This window comes from Gossypium hirsutum, chromosome A12 (genome assembly GCF_007990345.1).
Source record: "Gossypium hirsutum isolate 1008001.06 chromosome A12, Gossypium_hirsutum_v2.1, whole genome shotgun sequence".
NCBI lineage: Eukaryota > Viridiplantae > Streptophyta > Magnoliopsida > Malvales > Malvaceae > Gossypium > Gossypium hirsutum.
Window position 1 is genome coordinate 50,144,137 of NC_053435.1, and position 15,249 is coordinate 50,159,385.

Genomic DNA, 15,249 nt, shown 5'->3' on the forward strand with positions numbered 1-15,249 from the left:
AATACCATATATGCATTAATTTCCAAAATTTAATATTCCACATTTTACAAATAAATCTCAACATATATTAAATAATATCAAAATAATACATTAAGTCACGTGTTTACTTACCTCGGTGCAAAATATCATAATTTTGCACTTTACTCCACTATCTTTTCTTTTCCTCGTTTGATATACTCTTCACGTCTTTCTTGATCTATAATAGCAAATTTAACTCGTTTAAAGTCCACATTTATTAAAATAATCCACCACCCAACTTTTTGAAATTACAATTTTGCCCCCAAACTTTTGCATAATTACACTTTTGTCCCCAAGCTCGGAAATTAAACTTCATCACTTATTCTTAAGTTTTATAACATGCTGAACATTTTCCCTTCTATGGAAACATCAAATTTCCACTCCAACACATACTTTTGAATATTAATTATTTTACCGATTATGTCTATTTACCCGTTTTCGCTTAAAATTGCTTAGCAAAAGTGTTTAACATAATCTCTAGCTTCATATTCCACCATAAAACAGCAAAATAAACACATTCACCTATGGATATTTTTCCAAATATGAACCCTAACATGAATTAATGGTAGAATAAGCTAAACCAAGTTACCGGGACTCCAAAAATACGAAGAACACTAAAAACGGGGCTTAGAATCACTTACTATGGAGCTTGAAAGCTTAAAAACCCTAAATATGGCTTCCCCCTTGCTGATTTCGTTCACCATGAAGAAGATGAGCATATTTTGCCATCTTTTCCCATTTAATTCTATTTAATAACCAAATGACTAAAATGCCCCTATTAAAAAAAATCTATTTCACCCATTTCTTATGTCTATTTTTGTCCATCAACTAACTAATGGTCTAATTACCACATAAAGACCTCCAATTTAAAATTTCATAACAATTAGACACCTCTAAGATGTAGAACTCAACTTTTGCACTATTACAATTTAGTCCTTTGACTAAATTGAGTGCCCAAACGTCGAAATTTCGAACGAAATTTTACGAAAATTTCCGTGAAATTGTAGATCATAAAAATATAATAATAACCATATTTCCCTCGTCGGATTGTGGTCCCGAAACCACTATTCCGACTAGCCCAGAATCGGCTGTTACAACTCTCCCCCCTTAGGGATTTTCGTCCCCGAAAATCTTACCGAAAAAGAGGTTTGGGTACTGTTTCCTTATAATTCCTCCGGTTCCCACGTAGCCTCTTCCATTCCATGTTTTTGCCACAACACTTCACTAAGGCTACACTTTATTTCTTAACTGTTTGACCTCCCGAGCCAAAATCTTTATGGGTTCTTCTTCATAAGTCATATCTGGTCGAACCTCAATCTCTGTAGGAGAAACTATATGTGAAGGATCCGAACGATAACGTCGCAACATCGACACATGAAATACATTATGTATCTTTTCCAACTCTGGCGGTAAAGCTAACCGATATGCTACAGGGCCAACTCTCTCGGTAACTTCATATGGTCCAATAAAACGTGGACTTAGTTTGCCTTTACGACCAAATCTCAGAATCTTCTTCCATGGGATACTTTCAAGAACACTTTATCACCCACTTGAAACTCAATTTCTTTTCTCTTTAAATCTGCATACGACTTTTGCCGATCTGAGGCAGCTTTTAGGCAATCACGGATTATTTTCACCTTTTCTTCAGTTTCTTTCACCAGGTCGACTCCATGAATCCGATTCTCACCGAGTTCAGTCCAATATAAAGGGTTCTACATTTACGCCCATATAATGCTTCATACGGTGCCATTTGTATACTTGACTGATAACTATTATTATAAGCAAATTCAACCAGTGGTAGATATTTCTCCCAACTGTCCTTCATTTCTAAAATACAACACCGGAGCATGTCTTCAAGAACTTGAATCACCCTTTCTGATTGTCCGTCAGTTTGCGGATGAAATGCAGTACTGAAATTCAATTTCGTACCCAAAGCTTCCTGTAACTTTATCCAAAACCTCGAAGTAAATCTCGGATCTCTATCCGATATAATAGATTTAGGCACCCCATGTAGTCTCACTATTTCAGCAACATATAATTCAGCCAACCTGTCAAGTGAATAATCAATGCGTATCAGAATAAAATGGGCTGACTTTGTCAATCTATCCACAATTACCCAAATAGCATCTTTCTTCTTTGGAGTTAAAGGCAATCCTGTCACGAAATCCATCGTGATACTGTCCCACTTCCATTCTGGAATCGTTATCGGTTGAAGTAAACCCGATGGCACTTGATGCTCAGCCTTCACTTGTTGACAGATTAAACATTTTGTTACAAATTCCGAGATATCCTTTTTCATGCCCGGCCACCAATACAACTTCCTCAAATCATTGTACATTTTCACACTACCCGGATGGACTGATAAATCACCACTGTGTGCCTCACCTAAAATAGTCCGAATTAGCTCATCATTTCTCGGTACACATATTCTGTCCCTGAACATCAGGCAATCATCTGAACCAATTTGAAAATCTGAGTCAACACCTGCTTCACACTGAGCTCTCTTGGCTTGCAATTTACTGTCATTCTTTTGAGATTCCCGAATTTGCTGAAGAAATAACGGTCTAGCTCTCAATTCAACCAACATTGAGCCATCATCAGATAAAGTTAACATCGTACCCATAGCTCTCAAAGCAAATAAAGATTTTCTGCTCAAGGCATCAGCAACCACATTAGCTTTCCCGGGGTGATAATCAATCACTAGCTCATAGTCTTTGATTAGCTCGAGCCATCTTCGTTGCCGCAAATTCAAGTCTTTTTGACTCATCAAATATTTCAAACTCTTATGATCAGTGAAGATTCGGCACTTTTCACCATACAAATAATGACGCCAAATTTTTAAAGCAAAAACAATGACAGCCAATTCTAAATCATGCGTCGGATAATTCTTCTCATGCGGTTTCAACTGTCTCGAAGCATAAGCTATTACTTTGCCCTCTTGCATTAACACACACCCAAGGCCATTCAACGATGCATCACTGTAAATCACAAACTCCTTCCCGGACTCAGGTTGCACCAACATTGGCGCCTCAGTCAATAATGCCTTCAACTTTTCAAAACTCTGTTGACATTTATCGGTCCATTCAAACTTGACATTCTTCTGCAGTAACTTAGTCATAGGAGAAGCAATCATCGAGAATCCCTTGACAAACCGTCTGTAATACCCAGCTAAGCCCAGGAAGCTTCTAACTTCAGTCACATTCTTTGGTGGCTCCCAATCAACAATTGCTGAAATTTTGCTTGGATCAACCCGAATACCTTCACTTGAAACTATATGTCCCAAGAATCCAACCTCACGAAGCCAAAACTCACTTTTGCTGAATTTAGCATACAATTTCTTTTCTCTCAGAATCTGCAACACAGTTCTCAAATGTTCTGCATGTTCCAATTCATCCCGAGAATAGATTAAAATATCATCTATGAACACCACCACGGACTTGTCTAAGTACAGCCGAAAAATTCGGTTCATCAAGTCCATAAAAATAGCTGGAGCATTAGTCAACCCAAAAGGCATTACCAGAAATTCATAGTGTCCATACCTCGTTCTGAAGGCGGTTTTCGGCACATCAGACTCTTTAACTCTCAACTGATAGTAACCAGACCTCAGATCGATCTTGGAGAACACTGTTGCCCCTTTTAATTGATCAAACAAATCATCAATTCTCAGCAAAGGATACTTGTTCTTTATGGTCACCTTATTGAGCTGACGATAGTCAATACAAAGTCTCATAGAGCCGTCCTTCTTTTTCACAAATAACACAGGAGCACCCCAAGGAGAAAAACTCGGTCTCACAAATCCTTTATCTGTCAACTCTTGTAACTGAGCTTTTAATTCCTTCAACTCAGTCGGAGCCATTCGATACGGTGCAATAGAAATCGGTGCAGTACCAGGTAACAGATCAATAGAAAACTCAACTTCTCTAATCGGAGGTAACCCAGGCAATTCCTCTGGAAATACATCTGGAAATTCACAGACTACCGGCACTAATTCAAGCTTCGACCCAGTTATATCAGTATTCAACACATAAGCAAGATAAACTTCACATCCCTTTCTCAAGTATTTCTGAGCAGACATGTGCGAAATCACCATAGGCAACTTATTCGGCTCCTCTGTTTCAATCCGGAGAATTTCACCATTTTCACACTTTAATTCAAGAATTTTCTGTCTACAATTCACCTTGGCATCATGCAATATCAACCAATCCATCCCCAAAATAACATCGAACTCATCAAATGGTAACAACATCAAATTAGCCAGGAAACAGTGACCTTGAATCATCAGGGGGCAATTCTTGCAAATCTTATCAACTAAGACATACTTGCCTAATGGATTTGATACTTTAACTACATATTCAGTGTTTTCAACAGGCAATTTCTTACTAGATACCAATTTCATGCATACATATGAATGAGTAGAGCCGGGATCAATCAAAGCAATAACATCTATATCATGAAGAGAAAATGTACCGGTAATCACATCGGGAGATGAGGCATCCTCTCGAGCACGTATGGCATAAGTCCTGGCAGGCGCTCTAATTTCTGATCCTCCAGCTGCATCTTTCATCACACTTTTACCACTGACTTTGCTTCCCACATTTCTCGGCGGTCTCCCTCTACTAACAATATCACCCGATCCAGCTCTTGGCAAATTTTCTTCCTCTCTTCTCTCAGGGCAATCTCTTATATAATGCTCTTGGGAACCACACCTGAAACAAGCTCGTTTAAATCCCCAACACTCACCAATATGTCGCCTGCCACACTGTTGACATTCAGGCCGGGTGTTTCCTACATTGCCCACACTTGCTACAGAGGTAGCTCGAGTTGTAGCTCCAGAATACGACCTCCCTCGGTCTCTGCGTGAATACCCAACTGAACCAGTTGGTCGTGGATCCATCCCTTTAAACTTCTTCGAATGAGATTGAAATGTTCTGCCCATTGTCCTCTTCCTTACATCTCGAGATTCCATCTCTGCCCTTCTCTTTTCTCTACTCAGTTCTTCAGCTTTACAGGCCCGATCAACTAACACCACAAATTCTTTTAACTCTAAAATCCCAACATGCAATCTGATGTCTTCATTTAACCCCTCTTCAAATCTTTTACACATAATAGCCTCCGTAGGCACACATTCCTGGGCATATTTACTAAGCCGAACAAACTCCCGTTCATATTCTGCTACGGACATTCGGCCCTGTTTCAACCCGAGAAACTCTTTGCGTTTTTGATCAATAAATCGTTGGCTTACATATTTCTTTCTAAATTCTTCCTGAAAAAAGTCCCAAGTAACTCTTTCTTTTGGAACCACCGATATCAATGTTTTCCACCAACGATATGCCGAATCCTTCAATAAAGACACAACACATTTCAAACATTCTTCAGGGGTGCAAGATAATTCATCAAATACCCGAATAGTATTTTCAAGCCAAAACTCGGCTTTTTCCGGATCATCATCAACATTGGCCCTAAAATCTTCAGCCCCATGCTTTCGAATTCTATCAACAGGTGGCTTACTTGATCTCACCAATTCGGCACTCCGTGGAGCTACGGGACCGGTTGAGGAATAGGAGGGGGTGGAGGAGGAGGAACATTCGGATTTACACGGACATATTTTATATACCAATCACTCATCATTCGGAGGAAGGCTTCCCGAGCCTCATCCTGTCCATGTGTCTCATGTCTACTCTCTTCCTGCGCGGTCCCTTGCGCGAGAGCCGGCGCGTTACTTTCAACATCATCTGCCACACTTCGATCAGGATCCATTTACTATATAAAACAAAATTTTAAATTGTCAGAAATCATCACACTATCACAATAATTTTATGGCATGTATAGACTGACTTCCACACGTATTTTATTGGTCCGAGAACCGACTAAACCGTAGCTCTGATACCACTAAAATGTAACACCCCTTACCCGTATTCCTTACCGGAACAGAGTATGAGGTATTACTAAATTTTTAAAAATTTTCGACAGCATTCCTACTTATTTTTGCTTAAACCTCCTGCAAATTTAGAACACATTCCAATATACCAACCAATTTCATTTGTATAAACACACATATAGTTTAACTATTAATAAACACTACATTTAAAAGGGAACCATAACATATATTTACATGATGATCCCACATTACATAAAGTGTCTATACATGCCATAAAATTTTGGAACACTAGTAGTAAAATACCCCAAATGTGAAGGATAGTGTAGATGATTGTCTGACTTCGTTCCAATTTCCGAGTTGTTGGAAGTCACTATAACCAAGAGAAAAATAAAATCGAGTAAGCATATAGTAAGTAAACACATGATAAATAAGTAATTACTCCCATAACTACACCAAAATATAAACTTATTCATGAATAACTTTATTGTTTAGGCAATTTCCAGCAAGCTGTTTTTCTGCGTCATAGTCACTAATTTATTTTTATCTGGAGCTACAGGGCTCCAAATTGAGTTCCGTAAATTTTCCCTGAAACTAGACTCATATACCATTTCACCATAAAAATTTCAGAATTTTTAACTCAGCCAATTAGTACAGTTTATTCATTAAACCTTCCCCTGTTTCACTGCCCAACGGTTCTGACCCTTCCTCACTAAAATTTACTTAACTCTCTGTACAAAATTTGAAAAATGGGTTTTCTTGTTTCTAATAAAAATAGACTCAATAAGGATTCCAGGGATATAAATTTCATGCCATAATTATTTTTTTTTCAATTTTTGGTAATTTTACAAAGTTAGAACAGGGGATCTCGAAATCAATCCAGCCCTGTTTTAGTAAAATTCAGATATCTCCAAAAATACAACTCTTTTGCTTATTCTATTTCTTTCATATGAAAACAGACACATCCAGCTTCAATTTCATATATTATTCAGCTACCCATTCATTTTCCACCATTTATGGTGATTTTTCAAAGTTACCCAACTGCTGTTGTTCAACACAGTTTATAATTAAATCGTTCCTTTTTCGTTTTTGATATTTTCTCCCATCTCATACATGGATCGATTTAGTGTCCAACTCAATATTTACCCCATAAAATTTTCCACCATATGGCAATATTCACCTTCCACACTTTTTCGTTGAACACTCGGAATGTTAACCGTTATTGGTGGATCTCGCACTTAGCACCACCACTGAATCGGGGAATCATCACTTAGCAACCCCTCGGGGAATCAGCACATAGCAACCCCCTTTTCATTTCAAATATACAATGGATATCGCACTTAGCAACCCCTCGGAGGAATCAGCACATAGCAACCCCCTTTCACATTTCAAAGATATGGTGGATATCGCACTTAGCACCACCAATGAACCGGGGAATCAGCACTTAGCAACCCCTCGGGGGAATCAGCACATAGCAACCCCCTTTCACATTTCAAAGATATGGTGGATCACGCACATAGCACCACCCATAAATCGGGGAATCAGCACACAGCAACCCCTTTTATATACAACATACTACGGCTTATTCCGAGTGTTCAACCCATAACCCATATATTGCAACCCTTTATCACCTTTCCCGATTTAACAACATTTTTAGGATATTGCCAAACATTTATTTTAATTCCAAATAAATCTCAACATATATTAAATAATATCAAAATAATACATTAAGTCACGTGTTTACTTACCTCGGTGCAAAATATCGTAATTTTGCACTTTACTCCACTATCTTTTCTTTTCCTCGTTTGATATACTCTTCACGTCTTTCTTGATCTATAATAGCAAATTTAACTCGTTTAAAGTCCACATTTATTAAAATAATCCACCACCCAACTTTTTGAAAATTACAATTTTGCCCCCAAACTTTTGCATAATTACACTTTTGTCCCCAAGCTCGGAAATTAAACTTCATCACTTATTCTTAAGTTTTATAACATGCTGAACATTTTTCCCTTCTATGGAAACATCAAATTTCCACTCCAACACATACTTTTGAATATTAATTATTTTTACCGATTATGTCTATTTACCCGTTTTCGCTTAAAATTGCTTAGCAAAAGTTGTTTAACATAATCTCTAGCTTCATATTCCACCATAAAACAGCAAAATAAACACATTTCACCTATGGATATTTTTCCAAATATGAACCCTAACATGAATTAATGGTAGAATAAGCTAAACCAAGTTACCGGGACTCCAAAAATACGAAGAACACTAAAAACGGGGCTTAGAATCACTTACTATGGAGCTTGAAAGCTTAAAAACCCTAAATATGGCTTCCCCCTTGCTGATTTCGTTCACCATGAAGAAGATGAGCATATTTTGCCATCTTTTTCCCATTTAATTCTATTTAATAACCAAATGACTAAAATGCCCCTATTTAAAAAAAAATCTATTTCACCCATTTCTTATGTCTATTTTTGTCCATCAACTAACTAATGGTCTAATTACCACATAAAGACCTCCAATTTAAAATTTCATAACAATTAGACACCTCTAAGATGTAGAACTCAACTTTTGCACTATTTACAATTTAGTCCTTTTGACTAAATTGAGTGCCCAAACGTCGAAATTTTCGAACGAAATTTTACGAAAATTTTCCGTGAAATTGTAGATCATAAAAATATAATAATAACCATATTTTCCCTCGTCGGATTTGTGGTCCCGAAACCACTATTCCGACTAGGCCCAGAATCGGGCTGTTACACAACCTACCCACATGGGAGTGTACTCTGGCCATGTGAAGTCTGCACCATTTTATGAAAAAAAATCATTAAATTTTTAATTGATGACACGGTTTGGCCACACGGGCGTGTGATGCGACCGTGTGACCTTGATTTGGTGCTGACATCAAAGTTAGAGAGTTCCACGGCCCGAGGATACGGGCGTGTCCCCGGTCTCACAGGAGCCTGACTCAATTCTAAGGAAATATTGTCCAAGTTTTTCTAAAAGTTTCCGATTTGGTCCTGAACTATCCCCAATGCATATTATGGACCTCGCAGGTCCATATAAAGGACATTAAACATGTATATGATTGAAGTTAGTTTGAAAGGAAGTTTTATAACTCAGTTTTGCATGAATACTTATGTACTCGCCCGGTAATGCCTCGTACCCTGTCCCAGTCTCGGATACGGGTAGGGGGTGTTACAACCACCAACCATATCAAAAAGCATAAACATATTGCATGCATGCATAAATAATTAGGGTTACAACTCGAGAAGCAAGTATAAGCCACATCTCATGGCGTTATCCAAAATGAATCGTAATACCATCATGAGCCAATTCATTTGGCTAATCAATATGACACATAACAAAATGACCAAGTCCCCTATACATGTCATACTCAAAATGTTGAGACTAACTATACTCAAATGTCCAATTGATAGTGTGATCGAGTCTCCGACGTTCTTCGATCCCCGAGCTAGCTTGGCAACACTATAAAAGGTGGAAAGGAAGGGGGGTAAGCATTAAAGATTAGTAAGTCCATATGAAAATATCATGCTATCTAAACAAGTATTAAACATACATATAACATAATGAACATAATTTGTATTTCATCAAATCACTTAAACAGACTCATCACATAAACAACCTTGTCATAAGTTCATCACATACCAAGGCATTACTCATGAGTTCGATATACATACTTGTATCAACTCATAACATAATCTCTTACTCATTCTTCTCATTTACTTACCCCTTGGGTCTTTTGTAAGTTACTCGATAATTTACCTGTTGAACACTCGGAATACTATTGGATACATGGAAGGCTCGGACATAAGTGCCACATACGTAGTGATGGTCGCTAAACTAACTAAAAATTTTGACTAAGGCAAGCGTACCTATCAAACAGTAGTATAGTTATGGTGAGACCGAAAATATCGTATCCACAAGGACTAAAAGTACTAGTAATTACTATCTTTTTTTTTTATCTAGCCTAAGAATTAAGGGGCGCTTTTAAACTAAAATTAACTATTTAATTAACTAAGAATATGACAGAAATAAAAGTTGGAAAATACTTTTGGGAAACCAATGGAGAAGTGAATACCCAAGGAAGAATCCACCTAGACTTCACTTATTACTTCTGAACTAGACGATTTATTCACTTGACTTAATCCGTAGAAATCCCTAGTTTATGTTAATATCTCTCTCGAGACTAAAAACAACTGACTCTAGGTTGATTAGTTGAAATCTCTTTCTAATTAAAACCTCTATTGTCGCATTAACTCGATCTATGGATTCCCTTATTAGATTGGACTCTAATCCAGTAGATTTATGTCGTCCTATCTATAGGATTGCAATCAATTCTGTTTAATTATGGAATATCTACTCTTAAACAGGGACTTTTTCTCCACTGAATAAGCACATCAAAACCTGAATTAATATCATGAAATATTAAAGTAAGGATTAAAACTCATAATTAAGAATAAGAACAAGTATTTATCATAAAATTCAAAAGATAATAAGATTCGTCTTAGGTTTCATCTTCCCTAGGTACTTAGGGAATTTAGTTCTTAATGATGGAGGAAAACATCTCAAAATTGGGAAAACAACAAAACATAAAGAAACCCAAAAACTTCGATAGAACTTGAATGGTGATCTTCAGTCTTGAAGTCAATCCGCCTTCCGAGCTGATTCCAATGGCTTTCTTCGAATATTTTCTACCTTATACTCCATGTCCCCCCTCCCTCCTTTTTTTCGTTTGTTTAAATAGACTTTGGAATGCCCAAAATAGCCCAAAATTAGCCTTTTCTGAATCGAATTAAAATAGGTCTCGGTATGGGCATGACCGTGTGGCACGCCCGTGTGATGGTGCTTAGGCCGTGTGTAATTCTGACATGGTTTTAAGTCGACACGACCATGACACACGGGCATGTGGCCTATCCGTGTGTCTCACACGGGCATGTGGATTACCCGTGTTGACTTGTCTAGGTCGTGTGTAGTACTGAAATAAACCTATTTTGTCCGTTTTTGGCCTTTTTCTTGCACTTTTCGCTTTCCTATGCTCATCTGGATATGAAACATGAAATTAAATGATTAAGAGCATCAAATTCACTAAATCTTATGATAAATTATCCAAAAATATGCCAAGGATGGGGTAAAAATATGTATATATTATGGTTTATCAAATATTCCCACACTTAAGCATTTACTTGTCCTTAAGCAAAATCCTCACTCACAACTAAAATTCATTCTTCTCAACTTATAATTCTTATCAAAATATGTTTTGAAATAATCCACAGATAATCATACATTGAGAATTCAACTAAAAGAGCATTAAAGTTTCAAACAATCCAAGTTGAGCATTTTAATCATAAAATCATAGGTATCCCCCTTTATCTAAGTAATTACCTTTATTTCCAAATCGAAAAAGGTTGACATTCTCACTAAAGATTCACTCAAATCACTCAAAGTGTTTAAGGTTCAATAATTAAGCACTCAATAGTTAAACATGAAAAGTTATTACCATAGGCTTGCATGAAAATCAAATCTCCACCACTATAAACAAGATGATACACAAATCAAAGGTCTTTAACAGGGTTGTAATGGGACTTGGGTTAAAGGTGTGAATAAAGGCTGAAAAATAGGGTGAGAATTGAGATTAATTTAATAAATTACCAAACTTAGAAAAATAAAGCTAATTACTGAATTACAAACAAGTGCCAGTGTTAAAACTATCCAAAACTAATGAAGTGAGCTTTTTCTCAATAAAATAACTTTAACTTATCCAAGCTCTTTATAACAATATGTAATTATATGAATATAAATATACTTTTTTTAAGAATAAGAACAAGTATAAAAATGAAAAGTACATAATAAGAAATAATTCAGCAACTGAAATGAATGAACATAGTTAGGTAACTAATCAAATCAAATCTCGATAAAAAGGGAGTCAATAAAAAGGGAGAAATTCTTAACGAATTAAAAAAAGGGTTAAGTTGTGGGTTATCATTAAGGGGAAAATCAAGAAACAATGGTTAAGGCTCAAAGGGGTTCACTAAGGGTAAATTATGTGGGTAGGCTTTTTATGGGGTAAGTGGGTTAAAACCTAAGTGCCTTTATCATCTCAGTATATAAAATCAGAGGTGTGGTCTTGACATGCATAATCGAAGCAAGTTCTAGAATAACAAATCAATGTTGACACACTCATAACCAATAAAATAAGTGAGCAAGAAAGATAAAAATTATTGACTGAGAATTCACTCTAATAATAATATGAGAAAATTATTTGAGAACGAGATAAAAATTTAGGGATTTTCTGATAATCATATATATAAACTCTCCACACTTAAGATGTATATTGTTCGCAATGTCCAAAGATAGATAATAACAATATAAGCATAATATCAGAAGAGAGGGAGAGAAGCAAAACTGCCCTAAATTTGTAGATGAAATCCTTGGAATAGCGAAAGCTAGAATTGTAGATAAAGCATGAGTCTGAGTTACTAATAAGAAAATAAACACAACTGTGGAAGAGAATTAAGGGATTACTCGATAATAACCATTAAGATAAACACAATTCAAAATATAAAACATAAGTATTCAAAAATAAATAAAAGAAAATTAAAATTAAAATTAAAATTAATAATAATAAAATAAATAGACTCAAAGGTCCTCATTATCGGATGTCTCGTGGGTCGATGGTGCCAAAGGAGAGATGTCAAGGTGCTGGAAAATCTGTCGAAGAGTGGTATCGATGCTGTTGAACCGCTCAAAACACTGCTGCTCAAAGCGAGTGAGTCGCTCGGATATATCTGTCAAGGTGGCAGCAGTGGGGCAGTGACTCTGTGATGGTGGTGGAGGTGGGTCCTCATGAAGGGGAGGAACATTTTCAGTAATATCCTTTGGATCATCCTGACCATCAGAACGAGCTAACCGGTACTGAGGTGGATCGAATCCATGACGTCGCTCGATCATCCTCATGTGGATCATACTAGAAATTCCTTGAGGAGACATCTGGCCTACTAGTGCGAGTGTCGAAGACATCTCTGGCGTGTCAAAGAGACCGAAGTGTCTAGCGAGGCGAGTCACGTAGGGGCTAAGGCAGATGGGACCCTTCCTGTGGTGATCTGTCTAATGGTGAAATGCAAGAGCAATCAAAGAGGCTAAGTCAAATATATAGCCAGCCGCCATTCTCCAAAGATAGTACGCGTTAGTAGTGCTTACAACTCCTGTACTCTCTCTCCTGCCAGTCAAAGTGTGAGCTAATAAGGTGTGGATATATCGTAGAGCCGAAGAAAGAGATGTCGCCTTCAAGTGACTCGCGTCATAATGGATCTGACTGGCTGTGAGATCGATCCAACATCACGAAGGGGAATAATGGATGAGACGATGGAAGTGAAGAAAGTTACCGAAACCCATAAACTAATCTGTGTAAATGCCCAAAGCTGCACCAAACTCAGGGATGCTCATATGTCGACCAAGCCACCCTGTTAGAATTTAATGGTACCGTGCTTGTAATGCGATGACATAACCCGCTGGAGATAGAATGTCGAGCAAAACTCTAAAGTAAGCTCCATATATGTGGGCTCGACGATATCAAAGAAACAGTCCCATGGTGCTGTAGTAATGAAAGTGTGGACCTCATCAACTAGTCCGACCTGCTCCAACGAGGCCCAGTCAATGCATCGGCCCAAACCTAGTGGTCGCCCGCGTAGGAGCTAGAATAAGTCCACAGGTGGGTCCACAGAGAATTGCAGGTAAGGATGATGAACCTCGGCAGAGGCACTCGAGGAGGTCGCGCCAGAGCCTTTTCGCTCTTTTGAGGTGAGGACAGTGACCTTGGACTTGCCACGAGTGTTTGTCATGGTAAAGCTAAAAATAAAATATTCCAATAGGAACAAAAACATCACCAATCAAACACATGGAGAAGTGTAGAAGCAAACATGTGAATAAGGCAGGAATATAACTTGAAGGACTTTAGTGTGATAAAATTAACATGGGTGAGATGTAAAATCTATTCCTATATGCCCTAATACCCAACATGCAAGAACTAATAGCAGAGTAATCATCTTACTAAACTAATCAACTACGACGACAGAAAAATTAGTGTGCTGAACTAACAGGGACAAATTAATGTACATCAGAAAGATGTAAATAATAATGAAATAACCAATCTATAAGACCATCAGAGTAATAAAAATTACGAATGAAGAGAACACATAGCAAGAAGCATCATGACAAAATAATGAATTAAGCATAACCCAATAATGTTTCTAAAAAAATGAAATGATAATATAGGTAAGAACCATGAGACTAAAGTAAGAAAAGTAATCAATAAGAAATTTCAAGAATTCAAATAAAAGAATTAAACTAAAATAAAGTAAAATAAAATAAAAAGGAATAAAGAAAATAAAGAAAATAAATGAAAGAGGAACCAACGATGGTGACCGGAGCTCGGAGAATCGATAGGAACATGGTGGTTGAAGCGGAGAGGGTTGTACGACAGAATGGGAATCGAGGCTATTGGTTATGGAAGGGAAGGAGGATAAGGGCGATGAAGGGATGGGGATAGGGAAAAATAAAGGAAATGAAGAAAAGATGGAGATTTGATGGGAGGAGAGGGGGATTCGAGCGACAAGGGGGCAGAGAAGGGAGAGCAAAGGGAGAAAGGGTGTGCTGGTGCAGTCGGTGGCCGGAGGAGAGGTGATCGGCAGTTGGGTGGGGAAAAATTGAAGAAGAAGAAAAAAGTAAAATAGTTCTTTAGGGTTTGGGGTTAAAAGGGACATGATCGTGTAACGGTCCGTGTTGGGCCACATGGCCATGTCACACGCCCATGTGGCTCGACTTCCAGCCAATGTTCGCCGAGGAATTAATAGCCCACTCGTCACAAGGCCTAGGACACGCCCGTATGGTTCACATGGTCATGTCGCACGGCCATGCTCTATGTTTTTCGCTTCTCCCACGCCCGTTGGCTCGCCCACATGCCTGTGTAACCTACCACACACTAGTGTAACCTACCACACACCTGTGTGGATCGACTGTGTCTTACACAAGGCTATGGGCCTTGCCCGTGTAACTCTCTAACTTGTTAAAATTCAAAAAAATAAGCTCCAGGTTTCACATGGCCTAGGACACGCCCGTGTGTCCAGGCCGTGTACTTTCCACAGCCGTGTGGATTTATTGCAGGCCGTGTGCATGTCAATTTGTGGGAAATTTCAGCCCTGTTTCTATATGGCCAAGGACACGCCCATGTGTCCAAGCCGTGTGGGTCACTGTACCTGCATAATAAACATGAAAAATAGATAAAATAAATGGGTTAGTAGTGTTAGTGCTCGGGTTGCCTCCCGAGAAGT